Source organism: Galleria mellonella, unplaced genomic scaffold (genome assembly GCF_026898425.1).
Source record: "Galleria mellonella isolate WM207_F2 unplaced genomic scaffold, CSIRO_AGI_GalMel_v1 utg116, whole genome shotgun sequence".
Classification (NCBI taxonomy): Eukaryota; Metazoa; Arthropoda; class Insecta; order Lepidoptera; family Pyralidae; genus Galleria; species Galleria mellonella.
The window spans coordinates 3,333,493-3,354,226 of NW_026441978.1; the positions used below are offsets into that span (position 1 = coordinate 3,333,493).

The following is a 20,734-nucleotide window of genomic DNA, read 5'->3' on the forward strand; positions in this document are numbered from 1 at the left end:
TCAAGAGTCTCCGTCATCGATCGGTGTTGGTTAGAAAACACCATGTTCGCACAAATATCTATAGAAATGTATACTTATAAGCTTCACCTTTAGATACCAATATAATAAGAGGATAAAATAACATATCATATTTCATAAAACCTGTGCATAACATCTATTTAAAAGAAAAAAAAAATTATAAAGAATTAAAATTTTAATAAATCGACCCCTTAGAGAATATTTATGAGAACATGTCAAAACAAATCAAATCATAACTTCATGGCTCAATGAGCATGGTATGGAAAAAATTATAATGGAGCAAAAAATCATAAAGACCTTACCATGTTCATTGTGTTTAGACAAACAATACACTGTGGAGGTACTACACCAGTTAATAGAATTATATATAATATTAATAACTTCTTATTAATAGTTTTTATAGAAAAAAATAAATATTGAGAATAGCACGACTGCGCAACGCTCTAGCAGTGGTTCGAGTGAGATTCATAGACGGATGTCGGATACTGAGGACAATAGGGTTCGATCGAACATGCTTTAACCCTCATACTTTATGGTTGGCATAGTTTATAGAGGTTTGTTCAATGAAAATAAAATCAATAGTAGTCTGCATTAATATAATTACTGAGACAAATAACTAAAGTAAAAACTGAAATAAAAAAGGCAAGCTTTCCAAAATAAAACTTTTGAATTGATTTCACACTTTGAAAAAGTTTTTTGAATAATGTTCTATTATTATTAAATTTTACATGTGCTAAATGACTAAATATTTCATAAAAATAGTAAGACCACCTACTGCCTAAAAACATTAGAAAATAAACAAAAATCTTATTACATAAAGTTAACAAAAAATAAACTATTTTAAGTAAACTAAAAATAAAACTCATTGAAAAAGACAGGGTTATTGGTACCGATTTTTATTAATTTTCAGTTATGAGAACAGGAAACAAGTTGTAAACAAAGAGTAAGCTCATAAAAATCTCGGCAACGACACACTCCAGCGATCGTACAACTAAAACCAGCACCCAAACACCTCAATATCTCGGAGATTAATAAGAATACATCATCGCGAGACTATTCTGAAGGCAATAAACGCTATTAATGCCGAAAACCTACGCCGGAACCCGGAAGAACAATATTTATAGAACATTGATGAGTGAAACACAATACTAAATCGAAGGATCTTACTTATCGCCGCTATGTAAACGGTAAACGTGTGTGAGAACGGGAGACATTAATTGAAAAGTTTCTTAGAAGTAAATAATAAATTAGCTTGGCTCGGTTTTGTATACAACAGCGAGTTTGACACTGACAACAGGCGACCAGCCAGCCATGACAAGACATGACAGCCAGCTGTCGAAAAACGCCATCTATCAGCGACCGCTGAAGTTATGAGCTTCATGACACGCGTCACAGCGTGAATCAAGTCATTTGCATATTACCACGAGTTGTCACTAGATGACAGTAGAGATCGTATTATTGCCCTTTTGGCGGGAAATATAGATTTCGATTATTTGTAGAGATAGTGGAGTAAACTCACCTGTCTGGCAGCTTATTGCCGCTGCATTTTGTTTCTATGTAGTTTCTTCTTTAACAGTAATAATAACCTGTAACAAAATTAGCATTTTATACTTTTTTGCATTAGAAGCGAAACACTTAATTTCTAGGTAAACAAGTAATTATATAAGTAATACAATATAAGTAGATGGCTCAGAAGCGTTTCTTATGGCAGTCTATGGGGGAGGTCTGTGATCAGCAGTGGACGGATAATGGCTAAAATGATGATGAAGTAGGCAATTAATTACCTATTTGTAATAATGGTAATATTCTAGATAAGTATCTGCAATAATAATTATTAACTGACAGTTTCATTATTTATTAACTACAAATTGTTGCCCGCTACTTTGTACGCTTTGGAAAACCAATAAAATGGACTATCGTATCAAGATAAAATATACTCCAGATTTTAAGTTAAACCTTCTGGAATAGAATTGTAAAAACATAATCTAATTTAGTGCAGTAGCTGCGTGATACCGGAACAAATATCCATACTGATAAGACAAAAATTCTAAAAATTATTGTTTTGGTAATATGATAAATGGTAATCCTGGTTGTTCTACCAGTATTTTGCGCCCGTACAAAGCAATGTATTTTTTTTATAGATGATAATAGAATAATAACCCCACCTGCGCAATCGGTATATGCTGGGGTACCAGTGAGAGATGAGGTAGATGAGGACGAAACAGGTCAGTTGGCCCATAATGACAAATTCACGAAGAATTAATCACGATGATTTCCAGGGAGAACCGCGTAGAGGTCGATCTGATAGGGTATATTGCTAACAATAGGGCTGTTAGATCCCTATTATTATTATTTTTTTGCTGGGTGAAAATGGTATGGTAGCCCCGCCTGCGCTAACGGGATACGCTGGCGGAGCACCAGTGAAGGGTGATAGATGAGAATGAAAACAGGCCAGTTAGCCCATCATGATGAATTCATCAGGAATTAACCATGATAGTTTCCAGGGAGAACCGCGAGGAGGTCGACCTGGTTGGGTATATTGCTAGCAATAAGATTCTCAGTCTCCATTATTACTAATCCCTTTTCCCCCAGATCCCTATTATTAAATCCTTTTCCCCGGAAAGTAAATACATTGTGCAAAACCGTAGTACTTTGTTAGTAAAAAATAAACTACGGAATTCCTGTTACATACATACTGATGACGCTAATGTAAACTTAGATTCGTCAGTCATCGGTTATATTCGTTTGCTTATTTATTATTAGCTAAGTACTGATATAATTGAACGGCTGTCGGCAAATTTGAATGACAGAATACATTCATACCGTAAAATGTGATACCTACTTAAACGAGGATAAAACAATTAGAAGTCTTGTTTTGAAAAAAAAAAAGTACAGAACACTAACTACTAACTAACACGTGATTCAGACATTCAGTAAAAAAAAATCATTAAAACAATTCAGAACTGACGAAGAATTCGCGTTATGACAATACAAAGAGCCAATCGAAGAACTTAAAAAAAAGATACAAACTTCTTAAATTTGCGTACTTAATACTTCACGCTCAGGTTATGGAATGAGTTCCCTGTCGAGGTTTTTCCAAGAGCAGCATGGGGTTCTTCAAAAGAGGTTTCTTTAGAGTCGACAACCCGCATATAACACTCTTGGTATTGCAGACGTTCATAGGCTACCATGACAGCTTGCCATCAATCCGTATGCTTCTTTGCCACCTTAGTGGTATAAAAAAAAAAATTAAATAGCTCGATAAAAATAGTTTACTTGACAAAAGAACTTGACAATCGGTAAGTACCTACCTATCTAGTACCTACATAAAGAGAGAATTTATTTACTCCTAGCAGACGTGCCATTTACCTTTTGAAGGCGAATTAATTTGAGGATTCCAATTCGATTTACAAATGAAATGAATAGATATCAAAGACGTTTGTCTACGCGTACGGCATTGATATTTCATTTCGACAAGATCAGAGAGCTGCCAGCAATGTGAGACGACTACAGGTGGTCGCGATATTATTGACGGCATTTTTAATCGTGAAATTTAAGCTTTATTGCGTATAATAAATTGTATATTCTACTATATGATTTTGGAGCAAACGATCAAATATATCAAAGAACAACATAATATATGTCTTTAATATACATCGTTTAAAAAAAATAGTTTTTTTTATACAACTTAGAATAGCAAACCAACTAACGGTCTATCTGATGGGAGGAGGTAATTTGAAAAGCACCATGGACATCATAAAATCTTCAGTGACTCCATTGTACCTCCCATGCCATTTCTGAAGATTATGGTATTTCACCTCCGTACTCTGTGATTTCACTGCCAGATCCCACTCTTCAATCCGAAGCACAGCCGTGTAAGCACAGCTACTTCACGTACAGCAAAAATACGAGTGAGACAGAAGTACCCAAGACGACGACGTTTGTAAGTCTCCCTCTAGTATAATATTATTATAAAGACTTCAAACTAGACAAAGTACGCCAAGAACTGTGTGGTCTATTAGAAAGAAACGAAATAATATTATGCAATCCAATATGTAATAAACGCAACTATTCGGTGTATCCTTATAGCTAACTATAAAAGTTTATTTATTTATTTGTTCTTTGCCGTATTTATTTATTTATACTTTATTGCACAAAGTAAAAAACGATAATTACAGTAAATATTAATGAGAAGTGATACAAAAGGCAGCCTTATCGCTAACCAATAAGACACACAATTGTATGTGTACAATATTATTATTAGTGTGCTAATATTACATAAAAAATATGACAAATCGAAAGCGGATAGGAGCATCAATGTCAGCGGGTAGAGCGGTGTACAATATTGTGACAATTTTCAAACAAGAAGAACTGGACACATTTAATACATAACTAATTATCTCGTATTGAAACACACATATATACACAAATATACACTTACACAGACAAATAAATATATGTTTATAAGGATAAAAGATACTGTTTAAGTCTACTCTTAAAAATATTAAGGGATTGATAAGCTATTAAATTTACATAATCATTACTCATGTTTAGTTATAACAGTACATCTCTTCCAATGTATTATAATTAGCATGTGGTTTCGAATTGTCCGCATCGCAGTACAACATCACTTGACGAAAACACAATGTTTCTCAAACATTTAGAAACAAAATTTAATTACAGACTTTTATCTGTAGTTACAAAAAACAAACATCCAGCATATTAAAGACGCCTTAATGTATTTCTTTTTATACAAACTTTATTCTCTGCTAAGCAGTAATTTAGTTGTATGCACGTAACCAAACCACGATAGCGGCCTGTCTCTGAATCTCCATTAGCCGGTACCAGTACGCACTAAGCGACTCTTTGATGTGCGCAAACTTTCCGTTTTCCTTTGATTGGTATAATGGAACCGTGCTGTTATTACACTAATTGAATTTTCGCAAAGTCCGAGCCGCATTACTGGAACGGATTTGGTCCAATGAACGGAGCTCACCTGTCGTTTTAGTGTATGTTTTACTCGATGATAGATTTTGTGATTACATAACGCCCAGTTGTTAAATTATTAATTTAATTTTGTATTACCTATTAAATTCATCATCATCATGTAGTTGCCACACTTGGCAGGCAGATAGGTAACCGCAGTTAGGTTTTAGAGATGTTTTAAGAAGAGACACTGCTGCCCATCCCTTCGCCCTCCCTTAGTCTCCTCTTCCGACACCCACGGGAAAAGAAGGGGCGGTCTACTCTACGCCGGGACCACACGGCTAATTAATATTACTTAATTAGTATATTACTAATTTATTACCTATTACATTAATTTAATTAAAATTAATTAAACTAATAAATTATTTACTCTATTAAATCTAATATTATAATAATAAAAGTGAGCTTCGTTCTTTTGTTTGCTATCATCACAATATTTGGCACATGCACTATTTGGGGTGTAGAAAATTATAGGATATTTTTTATCTTGATCAATCAATATGTTTCGGTCACACAGATAAAGTCATGAGTAAAAACTAGTAAAGCATAATCTCTATATACAAGTACAATAACATACAAAATCGAAAAAAAAAATTCCCGCGAAGTTTCTTTTAAAAAATATCTATTACTTTGTTCCAATTATACTTTGAAACGCTTACTTTGATTCGGCACATTCTCCCTATATTTTACGTTAACACAAAGGCACAACTAGTGTACGAAACATGTTTGCACCGCGCACTGAAAAATAATGTTGCAATATCGGCGAAATTGTATTCTCTAATTGAACGCTCCGTTTCAACTTATTGGATAAATCGAATAGGCATGATTTTAATTAATAAAGATTGGAAATTGGCCAATGAGAATGTATTGCATGTATGACACGATTAAAATATTTGTACAGACCTTATATTCGCATATAGGGTCAGCTAAGCCGTTGCACGTCGACCCATCGGGATCTTTTGTGCTTCACCCTGCCTTATACCATCATTTCATAGATCCTTTGTGTTACCTTAACGATATCCCGCGGTTTAAGATATCTGTAGTCCCCTGGCTTTGGATAAGCCGTTCCCAATAGACTCATGCGCATGCTCGCTAACGAATCACAGTTGCACATCAAGTGTTCCATGGATTCTGATTTCTCTCCGCATAGTCTGCACAGTGTGTCCGAAGATAGATAAAGAAAGTGTGAATACTTATATCAGAATGTACATAAGATATAAAAACAGTTTCATTGAGGCCTATAAAATCAAAGACAGCTAAATCCAAGTCTGTCAAATGTTCAGGAAACTACAAAAAATCATATTTTGTCACGGATATGAAACGATATTTTATATTTTAAACCAGTGCGAAGAAAATGAGTATATAAGTAAGAATTTGAATTTGAATTAATAGAACTCCCTCTATATTTGAGTACAGAGTGAAAATTAAATCGATTTTATGGCGTTAAGCTACTTTTGATTGAATGAATGCATACTCGTATTTGTTACTCTTTCACGCAAAAACTACTCAATAGATTCGAATGTTCAAGAAAAATAAAGATTTAAGAAACTTAATAGAAATTTTGTACACGGATAGGTTATGTCCTAGCTTAGCATAACTATATGTAAGTATTCTCGTCGCCGTGTAGGCCCCGGCATACAACCTCTTCCTTTCCCGTTAGTGTGGTAAGAGGCAAATTTTTTTGTAATGAGTAATAATGGTATAGTAACTCATAGTAGCAGCGTCCCTCTTAAAACATTAGCCAAACTATACCAACTAGGGGGGAAAGGGATAGTTAGTAATGGAGACTAAAAATCCCATTGCTAGCAATATACCTAACCAGGTCGACCTGCTCGTGGTTCCCCCTGGAAACTATCATGGTTAATTCATCATGATGGGCTAACTAGCCTGTTTTCATTCTCATCGATCGATCACCCTTCACTGGTGTTCTGCCAGCGTATCCCGTTAGAGCAGGCGGGGTTACCATTCCATTTCCATTCCACCCATAAAAAAAACTATACCAACTAATAGCCAAACTGCTGTTGCTAACCTGACTGCCAAGCGTGGCAACTACTGTCAAAACCCCCCCTATGGGGCAGGCTATGTTCAACAGTGGACAGTTAACATCTGACATGATGATGTAAGTATCTTCATACTTATATATATACTGATTCACGCGAGCGAAGTCGCGAGATATCGACAAGTTATTTTATAACCGTGCACTAAATAGCCTACAATAATTATTATAAAATTGAGAAAAATTAAGGGCAAAACACTTTTCTCTTAATTTTGATTCAAAAACATTTCTTCTGTGGCTGCGATCCGTTTCGCCAAGTTATTTTAGTACCTGCCTACCTAACTATAAATGTCACCTATGATATTCTTAGAAATTGAATATTCTGTAATTGGCTGTAATTCGACGAACACGAAAATCTAATTCCAACTAATATATATCGATAGAACATCAAAGTCATATTGGCGTTGGCGACAAACTGTGAAATTATTTTATTAAGTCGCTTTCGCTTCCTCATTTGAGAACTTGGAGAACTCGTTTCATACGTATTTACATCAACTCAATAACGTAACCACTGGTAACAGAAGATCAAAATGATAAGGGTACGGGTATTAGCGTTTAGTCATCAAAGGGGGACCACTTTGATCGGCCGCTTCCTGAGAAATTCCTTTGGCACTACATAACATACTAATCAATCGTGGGGTACATCCAATCGGAAAAGGCATTAAAGGCAATAGTTCCAGCTTGCGGTAAACTGTTTGCGAGATGGGGAGAGCGGAGCGGTAGACGGGGACGTCGGGGGGATGTTCTCGGTGTACATCAAAGGCGAGCCGAGACAAAGCTAGGAGAGCCTTTTAACTTTATTTAGCGGAGTGGTAAGTTTAGCCGGTCGCGAATCGCGCAGGTTAAAGAGTAACACACTCACTTTGAGTCGGGCCGGCCGCGCGGACCCGCGCGGGGGCTTAGGGTTGGCACGTGGCCGCACCTCGCGGGATTCCGGCATAATCAATTAATAAACACGTGTTGATGTCAAAACTCCCGCTCGATTGCGTAGCTAAAGCATTTTTGTAAATATAAATTTCGTTTACTGCAAACAAGACTTGCAAATATTAGCGTATTTAAGATATACTAGATATTATATATGACTACTAGATTTTACTTGAGACTTGATCCCTTAAAAAAAGATAAATATGTAATCTCAACATGTTTGTAAAGCTATGTTCGCATATCGGGGTGGGCATTAGACGTTTCTAAGGTGGCCACGCGCCAACCCAAGCCCCCCAAATACGCCTGCTTGCATGCCGCTTCAATCGTTAATCGGCCACAAAATTATTATGGGAGCAACAAGGTAATAAATTTGCGGTGTAATCGAGTAGCATAAAAATTATATAAAAAAAAATTAAACTTCTCCTTTTACAAACCCAATTTTAGATCATTGTTACTGCATAATCTATGGTTGCTGAAAGGAGCGTGAAGTGTGAAGCAAATTGCGACGACCCACTAATCAGCAGCCACTTTCACGTCATTCGTTACAATTGAATTGCCTTTCATATACCGTCACCTCTTCATTTTCATATATATATATATACGTTCCAAACATTGTAAATTTATATAGTTTCAATATTAAAAATCATAATTTCAACAACAATTCGTTATTTACTGCCAATCCAGTAAACTTAAATTCGAACTACCCAAGGCAAGGGCAAACCAACACACACATGCCCAAATAATCATAAAATAATTAGTTATGTAATGTACGTACAGAGAGCACATAATTATATCAAAAACACATAATCAAGATGAAAGAACTTCTAAATGAAATAGAAATTACCAACCTACTTTGATTACTCAACTTTCAAAACACAGCAGTACAGAATCATTAATTACACTTGTCCTAGGTCACGGTTATACTTGCGATCCCTACAGACAGAGTGGGGGCATCAAACGGCCCGATAGCGCCGCCCGCACCGACGCGCGCCGCCGGGCCCTTTGTCGGCGTCCTTTGTGTGTGGATTCGCCGCCACCTAGCCACACTAGCTTCGGACTATAATTCGCGAACATCAATGCATCAGGTCATAGGTGTAATAAAAGTCATATGCATCGCACTGTTAAACTAAACCAGCCATGCTTAAAGTGCACTCAGTCTAGAATGCTTAAAAAAGCGCATTTTAGCGGTAATAATCTAGACAGAATTTATCAGTTTATAGTACAATCAATGCGACAGGTATATGATAACTAATTTAGTAGGTTTTCATTGACTGAAACAGGTTTTACATAATTTTGAAATATCAAGTTCTGTTGCGATAAATATTTGAGAATCCCTGTACTTGTGTATTAAATGACTTATTGTTTATTTGTTAAAAAAAAGTCTAAAAACAGGGTGGGTCCATGTAATTGATATATCTTTATAATTAGGTAAGTACTCGTACACTTATAGAAAGATATAAGGAACTATAGAATGACATGAACAAGTGTCATTCCTGTCTAATTTCAGTAAATTTATTGGTTCCAAAATCTTCTGAAAAGTTGATGTACCTCAAAAAATACTTTATAAAATGCTTTCTTTATAATTCTCGTACATCGAATCATATATACAATACAGTCGTATTGTATGTTAAATGATTCGGTTTACAATAAATTTAATAATTAATTTTATAAGTAAAACTGTACTTTGAAATTTTACTGTCATATTCCACCCTATAAATCGAAGCGTGCAACCAAAACTACATAGCGTTAGAACAAAAGTCTCTGCTCTCTCACGGCACGGATATCTCTGCCTTATTGCCAGAAGTATTCTTGGATACAAACGCCTTTTGTACGAACAATATTAAAGAGAAAGAAACTAATATTTATTTAATTAGTCCAACAAAATAAAAGTGATATTAAAATTACACACGTCACCGTTTTCAAGTAGTAATATACTCTTATTCATAATGATACACCAGTCAATTCATTTCGAATATTATTTCGCGTGTGTTCCATAGGAGAAATAAATATTTCGGTGTAGCAACTCGAACATCAAAGAGAAATAATATTATTCGCAATTGACGTTAATAAATGACTAAATAGTATCAATTTGAACTACTACTTTGTAGTTAATTGCTCAATTCTCACTAGTTTCAATAAAAATAATTTCGAATCGCAACATTGACTTCTTTTCATTTTTGAGTAAATTCATGTATATTTTATACGAATAAAATTCAAATACATAATAAAAAAAAAAGTGGGCTTCGTAACCTAGTATTATAATAATACACCAAGTTCGAATCTGGCTAACATAAACACTTTATTCAGGCTTTTTTTTTATATACCATAAAGGTGGCAAATAAGCATAAAGTCTGTCTGATGATAAACTGTCACTGTAGTCTATGGACACGCCTGCAACACTAGCGATGTTACTATTTGTAGTTTGCGTTACCAATTATTTATTCATATCAGAAAACAATTTTACATAGAATCAAATTAAATTTTAACAAACGTATTTAAAAATAATACTATGTTCACATATGTCATCGGCGATATGTGATGCGATTTAAAATCAATATCATAAAATCTCACCATTTATATTATATTGATAGATAGATAGATAGATAGATACTCTTTATTGTTTCCTCCAAAAGATTACAATAGTAAACTTATTATAAATATAAATAATTACAAGAAATAATCACAATGAGAAAACAATGGGCGACCTTATCGCTAAGAGCGATCTCTTCCAGGCAACCTTTGGATGGAGAGGAGTAATTATAAACAGTTTGGTGGGAGGCACGATGAAAAATTTTGTTAGTTCTAAATATGGGAGATGTGATACATATAATAATATAAATATTATCCCTACTCATTATTATATTTATATACATACACCTACACACACATATACGAGGTCTGTCCGGAAAGTTCGTATAAAAGTGTTCTGGAATGCGAGAAAGAGGAGTGGGGAGGCCAGGTAAGCGCAGGACCCCTTCCTTATGTCCCTAACAATGCTTCAGTTCTGGTCTGACCGCCGTGCGGTGCGAACTGGCTTGTCACGCCATCTGTGAAGTTACCTCTTAACGAAACCCCGTCGGCATGGAGCCCGCTTCCGTTGAAGAGCAGCGCGTCGTAATCAAGTTTCTCTCGAAACTCGGTAAGAATGGCCGTGAAATTTTTGCCGATCTCAGAACAGTTTATGGGGATGATGCTGTGAAGGAACCAACCGTCCACAAGTGGCTAAAAAGATTCAGAGAGGGCCGAGAAAGCATCAAGAATTCGTCCCTCCAGGCCAGACAGTTGATGGAAAATTCTACGTCGATGTGCTCAGACGCCTCAAAGCTCGTGTGGCACGAGTTCGTCCAGAATTGGCGCGAGAGGGGCGTTGGATTCTTCACCACGACAATGCCCCTGCCCACACCTCTCTTGTTGTCCGTGAGTTTTTGAGTAAAAATTCCATTACGGTGACCGAACACCCCCCCCCTATTCGCCGGATTTGGCCCCGTGTGACTTCTTCTTGTTCCCAAAAACCAAATTGGTACTTCGGGGGCGGCATTTGGGGGACATAAATGAGATAAAAAAAGCTACGACGGGGCAGCTGAGAAACTTACAACCAGAGGACTTTCAAGGAGCCTTCTCACAGTGGAAACGGCGTTGGCACAAGTGCATTATGTCACAGGGGGAGTACTTTGAAGGGGATAAAATTGATTTACCTGAATAATTGTAAAATAAAATTTTTAAAAAACTTTTATACGTACTTTCCGGACAAACTCGTACATATATATATATATACATATTATACATATACAAATACATATACATACATGGACATAAACGCCTACACAAATACATAAAAATATATAAATACTGTTCACGAAAAGTATGCAAGTAATAAGTATGCTAACCAGACATATAATATTGAATGAGTAATTTTCAGTAAATGCAATTTCTGTCAAATTTTTTGGTTTCGAGCCTTTAGTAAAGATGATGTTTCCGGAAAATATTTTATAAAATGCTTCCTTCTATATGTCGGGGTCATTAACTTTTCTGGGGACTCGGAATTTAAAAGCACAGTTGAAACGTCCACCGAAGTTGGACAAGTGTAACAATTGCTGAAAAACATTCAAATACATTTTGTAAAATACATATCAGTTTTGTGTAAACACAAAAACAGTCGAGTTGTCGCTCTTTGTGACTAAACACTCATTTTTTTTAGTATAAACCACATTGCCATTCGGAAGCTTATATCAGTTAGCATACATTTTCAATTCCATTAATAGCATCGCTAAAAGAAGATTAAGTGCTTTGTTGATAGATCAAGGTGGTGAAATGAAATGAAAATGAACTGATTAACAAATGAATAGAGAGAAACAGTTGATCGTAAGTTTCTAGTGGTTTTATAAAAATATACAAAACTAATCCAATTTAAGTAAAATTTGTAAGACATTGTTCTGTAAATGTAATTGTAAACATAATAGTTTTTAAAACAAATTCCCCAATACTTCGATAAAACCGACGTACAACATCCGACTTCGAGACTAGACAAACATCCAATATTCATAATTATATCAAACTTGTAAAAATCTGTATACCTCATTTTTAAAGATACTGTCCTCGGCACGGTGTAAAGGGTAATGGTTCAAAACCCATTCGCTTCGAAATTTCCCAATCACTGCATTATTATTAGAATAAGATTTCAAATTTTATTAATATTTATATATCTGATTATAATAGAGGAGATTATAATATGTAATAATGAATCACTTAATAAATCTGGCCATTAAATGCAAAACGCGTACGAATCAAGTCCCCACACCGCCTACCGTTGATTACCATAAGCCGGCACAAAGGGCCGCGAGCACCCTTTGACGAATTAGCCCCACTAACATTACCTATGTTCGCCTACCTCATACCTCCCTAATGTACATAAAAGGCAACCTCTTTGTTTCTCTTCGCTAATGTTTTGTTCATAATTGCTCGTCTTCACGCTTTGTCGACACGAATATGGCAAAAGTAAAGCGGTTCGTTTTAAAACGAATGGACATAGTTGTGCAAGCACGAATATTGCTTGCTCGTTCTGACACACTCTCTTGTGGTATTAAATAAAAATTTAGATAACCCTAAAGTTTGTAAGGACGTTGCAAATGAAAAACTTAATTAGAAAGGCAATAGATAATCCTTCAAATGTTCCATTGTTTAGGTCCAGTGCTCTTACAATATCGCCCACAGCACTTATGACGCTCCTGAAGACTGAAGTCTCGTCTCTTGTATCAAAGATTACTCTATCTTACCTTCAGACCGAAACATAATAACGCACAAATTGCTGTGTCGTGACTGAAATAGTTAAGGCATCGGTAACCTAAGACGAATCACGGGAAACTTCCACCGGTTAAGGGTAAGATATTATTTTTTTCGTCAAACGTTCGTTGTTAAAATAAAATAATTTTCATGCCCGTACAACGATAAAGCTCGTCCACTTGATGTTCTTTTATTTCTCCAACCTGTAGTAGGGGCCGCAAATTGATTTTACAATGATCAAAAGAACTCCCAGCCAAGGGACGTAATTTATTTGACCATCGCCCGCCGACAGACTGCATTCAATGTTTCGGGTTACACGTGAACGAACATTTGACGTAATACATCAATGAAAATAAGTAATAATAAAAGATTCAATTAACAACATTGGAGGGAGTTAATGCGCTTTTCTTCAAATAGACATAATTGGCTCTGAAACTTGTTCAGATTACACGATTGATTGTGTGGGGGGTGTCGCTCTCTAGTGTTTATGAATTTTTATGATCTCGAAATGAAGAACCCCATCGAAACGAACATAGATATCCGACTGGTATGGGCAATATCGAAGTAGATGACCTTTTTTCAGCCGTCAATATCCAAAAGAATCTAATATATAGATCGGAGCGATATTGATATTACCTACGACTACTTACCGGACGGTATATGATCTCCGTAATAGAACAAGTGAAATAACTTTCTTTTTTATTGCCCAAATATGTCAAAGACCTCGAATGGCTCTGATAGCTATTTTGGTAGGCTCTTATATATGGGTGATGACCTAGATTTCAAGCGAAATAATAATCAATAAAAATCATGCAAACTATAAAAAAAAGAGTGTAAATTATAAACAAATTACAAAAAGTGATAAGTAAAAGAAAAACAAGTAACAGATGGTCTCTAACATACTTTAAAACAACATTATGGAAGGACCACCAAGGACTAACGAAGACCCAAGAAACGATGTAACTACTAACCTAACTGAATGTAAAACTCATCTAGATTCCTCAGATAAAGTAAGATAGAGCAATTCACAAATTGTGATAATGATAACTAAAGTTCTTTTAAGATTTCTCAACTCGAAACACAACCTCTGGTGCAAAACTAACATAATCTTTCTAGATAATAATAATGACGCACAGCAAGTATCTTTATTATAGGCTGGCAACTATGCAAACTAAGTCATGTCAAGGTGTAACATAATTTGCGAGCTTCGCGAGCTTAATAAGATGACTGTTTCGCGTACACCGCCTTGCATATAAAGGTAATTTGCTTTGGTGAATTACGAGTAACTGTGTTAATAGAATATTGAATATATTATTCATTGTTAGTTACGAATTATCTCGAAAGAGGGTCCACCAGTATATTGAGTATCAGGTCACATATTTTTAGGACCCCGAGCAATTTTGTTACAAATATTTTCATTTAATGAGACATTTAGTTACAATATTCACATATTGGTTCAATAATGAATATGTTAAAAGTCTGTTGTCCAAAAAATAATATTGGATAACAGAGTTTTAATATATTCTAAAATAGATATCCGACCGATATGGGCGATATCGAAATTCAGAGGAACCCAATATATAGATATCGGAACGGTTTCCATATTACCCATGCCTAGTGCCATGCTTATTAGTACGGTGACATAATCCAATTGGTATTAAACCGAAATTTTAATAATATAAATGTGTAATGGCACTCTTGATATCAAAATAATATCCTATTTACATTGTAACATCGATTCAAACTCCAGGTACCTTACGTAGGTAGACAACACTGTTTAATTGCTGACAGAAACAGAATGAGCTGTTGAAAACTTTAATGCCTATGCACGAAAGAGCGAGCACAGAGGCTACTCAGAATATCATTCCCTTAAATCGTAGAGAGGAATGTGCAATAAATTTGAAAATCCATATATCTGGCTGTCGCCGGTTCACTCGACCGCATCGGGCCAAGAGACGCCGAGACGTTATACCGAATCGTAGGAATCCGCGGTACTCGATCAAGCGTAATTTTTGCCTGCATATATTTATCATGAGGCATTTCGGTGGAGCTATAGGTGCATTCCACACGTTGAGCTGAGAATGTCAGGATGGTATTTTATTATTATGTGGTTTTAAAAATCATGGAGTCTAAATGCAATTGGAAAAAATAAAAAAAAATCTTGAAAACAAATTTCGGAGAAGTACTGTTTTCTTTTGGTATCATTTTTACAAACAAATAATAGTTTATGTTATTTAAAAGATATGACTAAAATATTCATAGTAAATGGAGTATTAAATTAAATCCATTTTTTAACATGGTTATTAAATATTTTAAAATCTAATAAAATCTTAATTCAAATTCAGTATTTTTTTTACACAACAGAATGGCAAACAAGCTGACGGCCCACCTGGAAAGTGGTAACCGTCGCCTATAGACATGAGCAGTATCATGGACATAAGAGAGTATACTGTGTCGCCCATGATACCCCCCATGCGTTGCCATTCCTGAGGACTCAGGTATTATTCCTCTGTACCCAGTAAATTCACGCGATATCACACCCTTCAAACCGAAACACAGCCATGCAAATACAACTGCTTCACGGTTGAAACACAAACGGGACAGAGGTACCCAAGCAATCGACTTTTGTACAAAGTCTTCCTCTGGTAAAGTAGTTTTGTTTTTAAAAATAAAAATGAGATAATATCTTAATTTTTATATTACATACATGACATAGAATTCAATATTGAAAAATATTGTCTGTGACTAATTCATTTAAATTATAAAAAAAAAAAAGAAAAGATTTTATTTTTACGTTTGTTAGTACAGTTATAGAAAAACACAAAAACTATTTTATTGACTTTAAAAATTCTATATTTCAGCCCGTAAGTAGAATTCTTAGATTATATAGATAGTGTCATCTCTATAGAAATGCTTAAAAAAAACGAGTCAACTTTTTCATACAATTCTGCGTGATAGATAGTTTATTTATTTAATAAGGTTCACCTACAAGCTTCTACATTTTACATGCTACTTAATCAATAACACAAAAAATAATTTTGCTTAATGTAAAAAAGTCTTTTACAGGCGAACACCACATGCATTATTGTAATCTATACTTATAATAAATCTGTAGAGAGGTTAATTCTGTACATGAAATATATTTCCAAAATAACTATCAGGGGGTGATTGATTAGTGATCGATACTGATGCCAAAAATACGATTAGTAAAATTTTTGTCTGTCTGTCTGTCTGGATGTTCGTTACAGAAACAAAAACTTCTCGACGGATTTTAACGAAACTTGGTATTCTTCATACTCCTAGGCAGGTTATAGTATACTTTTCATCACGCTACGATCAATAGGAGCAGAGCAGTGAAGAGAAATGTTGGGAAAACGGGAGAAGTTACTTCATTTTTAAGCTTCCGTCACGTGTGCAACCTTAATGGCCACTTTTTAAAATGTAAAAATGTCCACCCGTGCGACGCCGGGACGGGCCGCTAGTATTTAATAATTATTAACAATGACAATATCTGAACAATAAATAGATTAAGAGCTTATGTCTAAAATTTTCCTTTGAAATTCATGTCAATTAGATCGCTGTGAGCGTTCAGAATCCTACATAATCTGGGTACAGGCAAGTTGGCTCCTAACAGCATTTTTCTTAACGAAGGACATAAAGGTGGTGGTAGTTATGAGTGATTCCTTTATAAATTTTATTCATATAACTTCTATATATTTTATGCGTAAGTATATAGAATAATGATAAAACAAACGATTCAGCTAATTTGATAATTAGCTGACAAAAAGTTGACCTGTTTTTGAGGCTTGATGCTTTATCTTATCTATAAGGATCGAAACAGTATACTCTGTTATGTCCATGGTACTGCTCATGTCTATAGGCGACGGTTACCACTTTCCATCAGGTGGGCCGTCAGCTTGTTTGCCATTCTAAGTTGTATAAAAAAAAATATTTTATTAAAAAAAAATGCTAGACTAGCCGTTCGTAATTTATATCCTATGAATTCTTCCTTCAAAAGTATTTATAAATAAGATTTCTTTTACGCTCTAAAATCTAGAAAATTACTGCATTGGTAGAGAAAGAATTTAAGACGATCAATAATCACCAACGCCGACATTTCTTATGTAAATAAGAGTAGTCTTGTAGCACATAATCGAATAAAAGCATTACAGATCAAAGAATACAAATGCATTCGAGTGTTTCCAATAGCCCCTTACGAAGACCCAACAATTCTTACATTTACTTGCACAGGGGAAATTGACCATCACACGTGCGTGTCACGTTATAATTCCGCACGAATAGCATTTAGACGTACGGACCTTAGCATTTATTACAAAGGTATAAGGTATAAAAACGATTGGAACGCAATGGTGGCAATGAAAGATGACGTGGTAAGCGCAGGTAGTCCCGATTTGAATAGAAGACTGTCCGTGCGAAAAGACTTACGAGATGGTGAATAAACTCTTGAAGGATTTTAAATTTTTTGTTTTAATAATAGGTTTTGTTGTTACTGTACGATGTAAAATGTTAAGGAATATATTGACTTATCATGTAAGCGATGATAGTTTCAACGGTGGCACCGCAATTAACCTTTAACTGTAGTTCAGGAATTACACTTTTTTTATCGTAATTATAAAAGATATATCTTTATATATTTTATTTGACAAAATTGATGCAATAAAGTGTGAATAAATAAAATATAATAGTCCATTATTACTCATGTAAAATTATGACTTAAATAAAGGACCAAACCTACGTTTAGGTACTGTTAGGTATAAAAGCGACTTAGAACTCTTGTCATCACAAGGCGGCATCTTACTACGATAATGAATACATAATAGTAACCTCTAAATATTTCAGAACATCATATTTCAATTCCTTTGTTTCATTTCTCATTATAGATTTGTTACATTTTTCATTTAGATAATTTATATTTGCCTAACAGCAACAACACTTGCATTCTCCAAACAGTCATGGAATGAGAAACCGGAAATAATATAAAAGGCACCCTCTTGATTTATTTCCTCATTGTTTGTAAGGTTGATTAACCGCCTAAATGACATCCCAGGTGTACGTAGGTAAGCGTTCCAGCAATCAGCCACGAAGCAGGGTTCCGTAGCCCCAGGTCCCCTGAATAATGGACGAGACTGCCTTAATCTTGGGGAACAATGGTGCTGTCTGCACGCGACGTTTTGCATACAATGACCTGGGACGAATGAAGCGAGGAAAAACGTTCAGAACGGTTTTTCTGGAGACATTTCGATTAGGCTCAATTTCACGTTTCATTGCTGCGAGATTGATATATTTAAATAGCATTATGTCTACGTAATCGAATGGTTTTGTTTCACGAAAAGGGGCTGTAGATAGAGGTTTTTCGAGTGATTAAATAAGATTTTTTCCATAATAATGAGAAGTGGTTATACTACAAATAATATATTAAATATTTCAATATATGTCTTCAAATTCAAAAGATTACAACATCATATTTTTTAGGTCAGTATCATATGCACCTATTTTCAGCTAGCCCCAGGATGGTTTTATTCACGAAAAGCATATTTGCCATTTTGTTGCTCTACGATGTCATCAAAATGAACGTAACTAGAATGAGAATTGCTAAACGTCAAAGTGGAATTCATTCCTTTTGACAATCATTCGATAGTGGAGCGACCACAGCCCTTCAACTGTCGAAACACGTTGCGGCGCGGCGTCAAATATAGTTTTTTGTCCCGAAATTGACAAGTTCGATGGAACGAGCCGCAACTCTTCGTGATATGCGGTTAATGCACGTCACAAAGCGGTCAAACGTCACAGATTGAAAAATGTAGCTTTTTTGCAAATAACAAACCGTGGTGCGTTATTATTCTCACAAAAACTACACCAATATCCGAATACTGGAACTAAAAAATAAACATTTTCAGAAATCAATATAAAGCTCGTCTAAACTACTACTACAAACAGAGCCATCATTCAATTAACGTGTGAATACAAGTATTAGTTGCATTCTATTGTGCACTGTGGCTGTTTCAATTTGAAGAATAGGATTATTATTTGTTTTATTATTTCGGCCCCCATACGGACAGTTTTGCCAGTAGTTGCCACGCTTAGCAGGCAGGTTGGCAATCGCAGTTTGGCTTTTGGTGATGTTTTAAGAGGAACGCTACTACCCATCTATCCACTTTAAGCTCTCTTAGTCGCCTCTTACGACACCCACAGGAAAGGAAGGGGTGGTCTATTCTATGCCGAAACACACACGGAGAGTAGATTATGACAGTAAAATTACAGGGTATGAAGCCATAACGTCTTAGTACCTCATATGATACTAAATGAGGTTTACTGTGGGCCTCACAGTGTATTTTTATGGTGTGCATGGTACTGTTCATGTCTATAGATGACGCTTGTTTTTTTTTTTTTTAATTTGTTGTGAGAGTCCTTCATCAGGATGTTATTAATCTTTGTTTAACCTAAAAATATGTATGAATAGGATACTTCCGTTAATAAATCCTCAAAGGCGTTTCACCGACTACTTCAGAGTTAGAATCATCTTGTATTCGAAAATCTTACATAGTCCATATACCATCAACGACATCTTTATAATTTTACATCACTTCAATATATTGTCGATTTGAAGATCCCTTTATTTCTGTAGGATGTATTGCGTGCAATTTCCCAACTCGCCTTAGCACGCAATTTCCGTTATGCAAGAAAAATGTTTAGCACTTGAATCATACCAACATGCGAGCGTCCAATTCCAACAGGTTAGCCAGTATCGTTTAGATAATTTTCTATTTAATACTACCTAGAATTGCGAATAAGTCAATGATTTGAATATTTCTTTCATACTATTGAAAACAGCCGTGTGGTCTCGGCATAGAATAGGCCACCTCTTTCCCGTGGGTGTCGTCATAAGAGCCGATTAAAGGGAAAGCGAGGGATGGGCAGCAGCGCCCTTCTTAAATCATTTCTAAAGCCTGACTGCATTTGCCAATCCGCCTGCCAAGTGTGGCAACTACTAGCAAAGCACTCTAAGAGGGAGGCTTATGTTAAGCAGTGGACAGTTAAAAGCTGATATGATAATGATTGAAAATAGCGAGTATGTCGTCAGAAGGAACTAACATACAGACGCGAATAACACCAGAAACAATACAATCTATGCTGGCTATGCAAGATAATACTCTCATGGTTACTGTTATATTGGGTTAAGATGACTTTCTCTAGACAGACAGACAGACAGTACAGACTGTACTGCCTAAAACTGGAACTGTATAATTTTTCTTTTTTTGATAATGAGAAAGATATTACGTCTCTTCTTGTTCTATCAATTATACAGAAAAAATGATAATACTAAAGCTTATTTGGACGATACATTAAGGTTTTTTTCTGTCCCTAATTTCTAAAATTACAATTTTAATTTGATAGTTTACAAAATTATTGCGTTTATTATTATAATTAAAAATTTAAAAAAATTGATGC

General features: G+C 35.3%; 1 protein-coding gene across 4 annotated transcripts in view; it reads right to left on the reverse strand.

Moving 5' to 3' along the window:
- The window catches only part of LOC113510398 (axin), a 111,910-nt gene that overhangs the window by 27,295 nt on the left and 63,881 nt on the right, over positions 1–20,734 (reverse strand). For 3 of the 4 annotated variants that reach the window (XM_052894621.1, XM_052894634.1, XM_052894624.1), the window contains exon 3: positions 1,538–1,604. The gene's annotated coding sequence lies outside the window, so the exon portion shown is untranslated. Of the gene's footprint in view, positions 1–1,185; positions 1,348–1,537; positions 1,605–20,734 lie in introns of those variants that run through there. The other variant, XM_052894629.1, reaches the window with a different exon arrangement.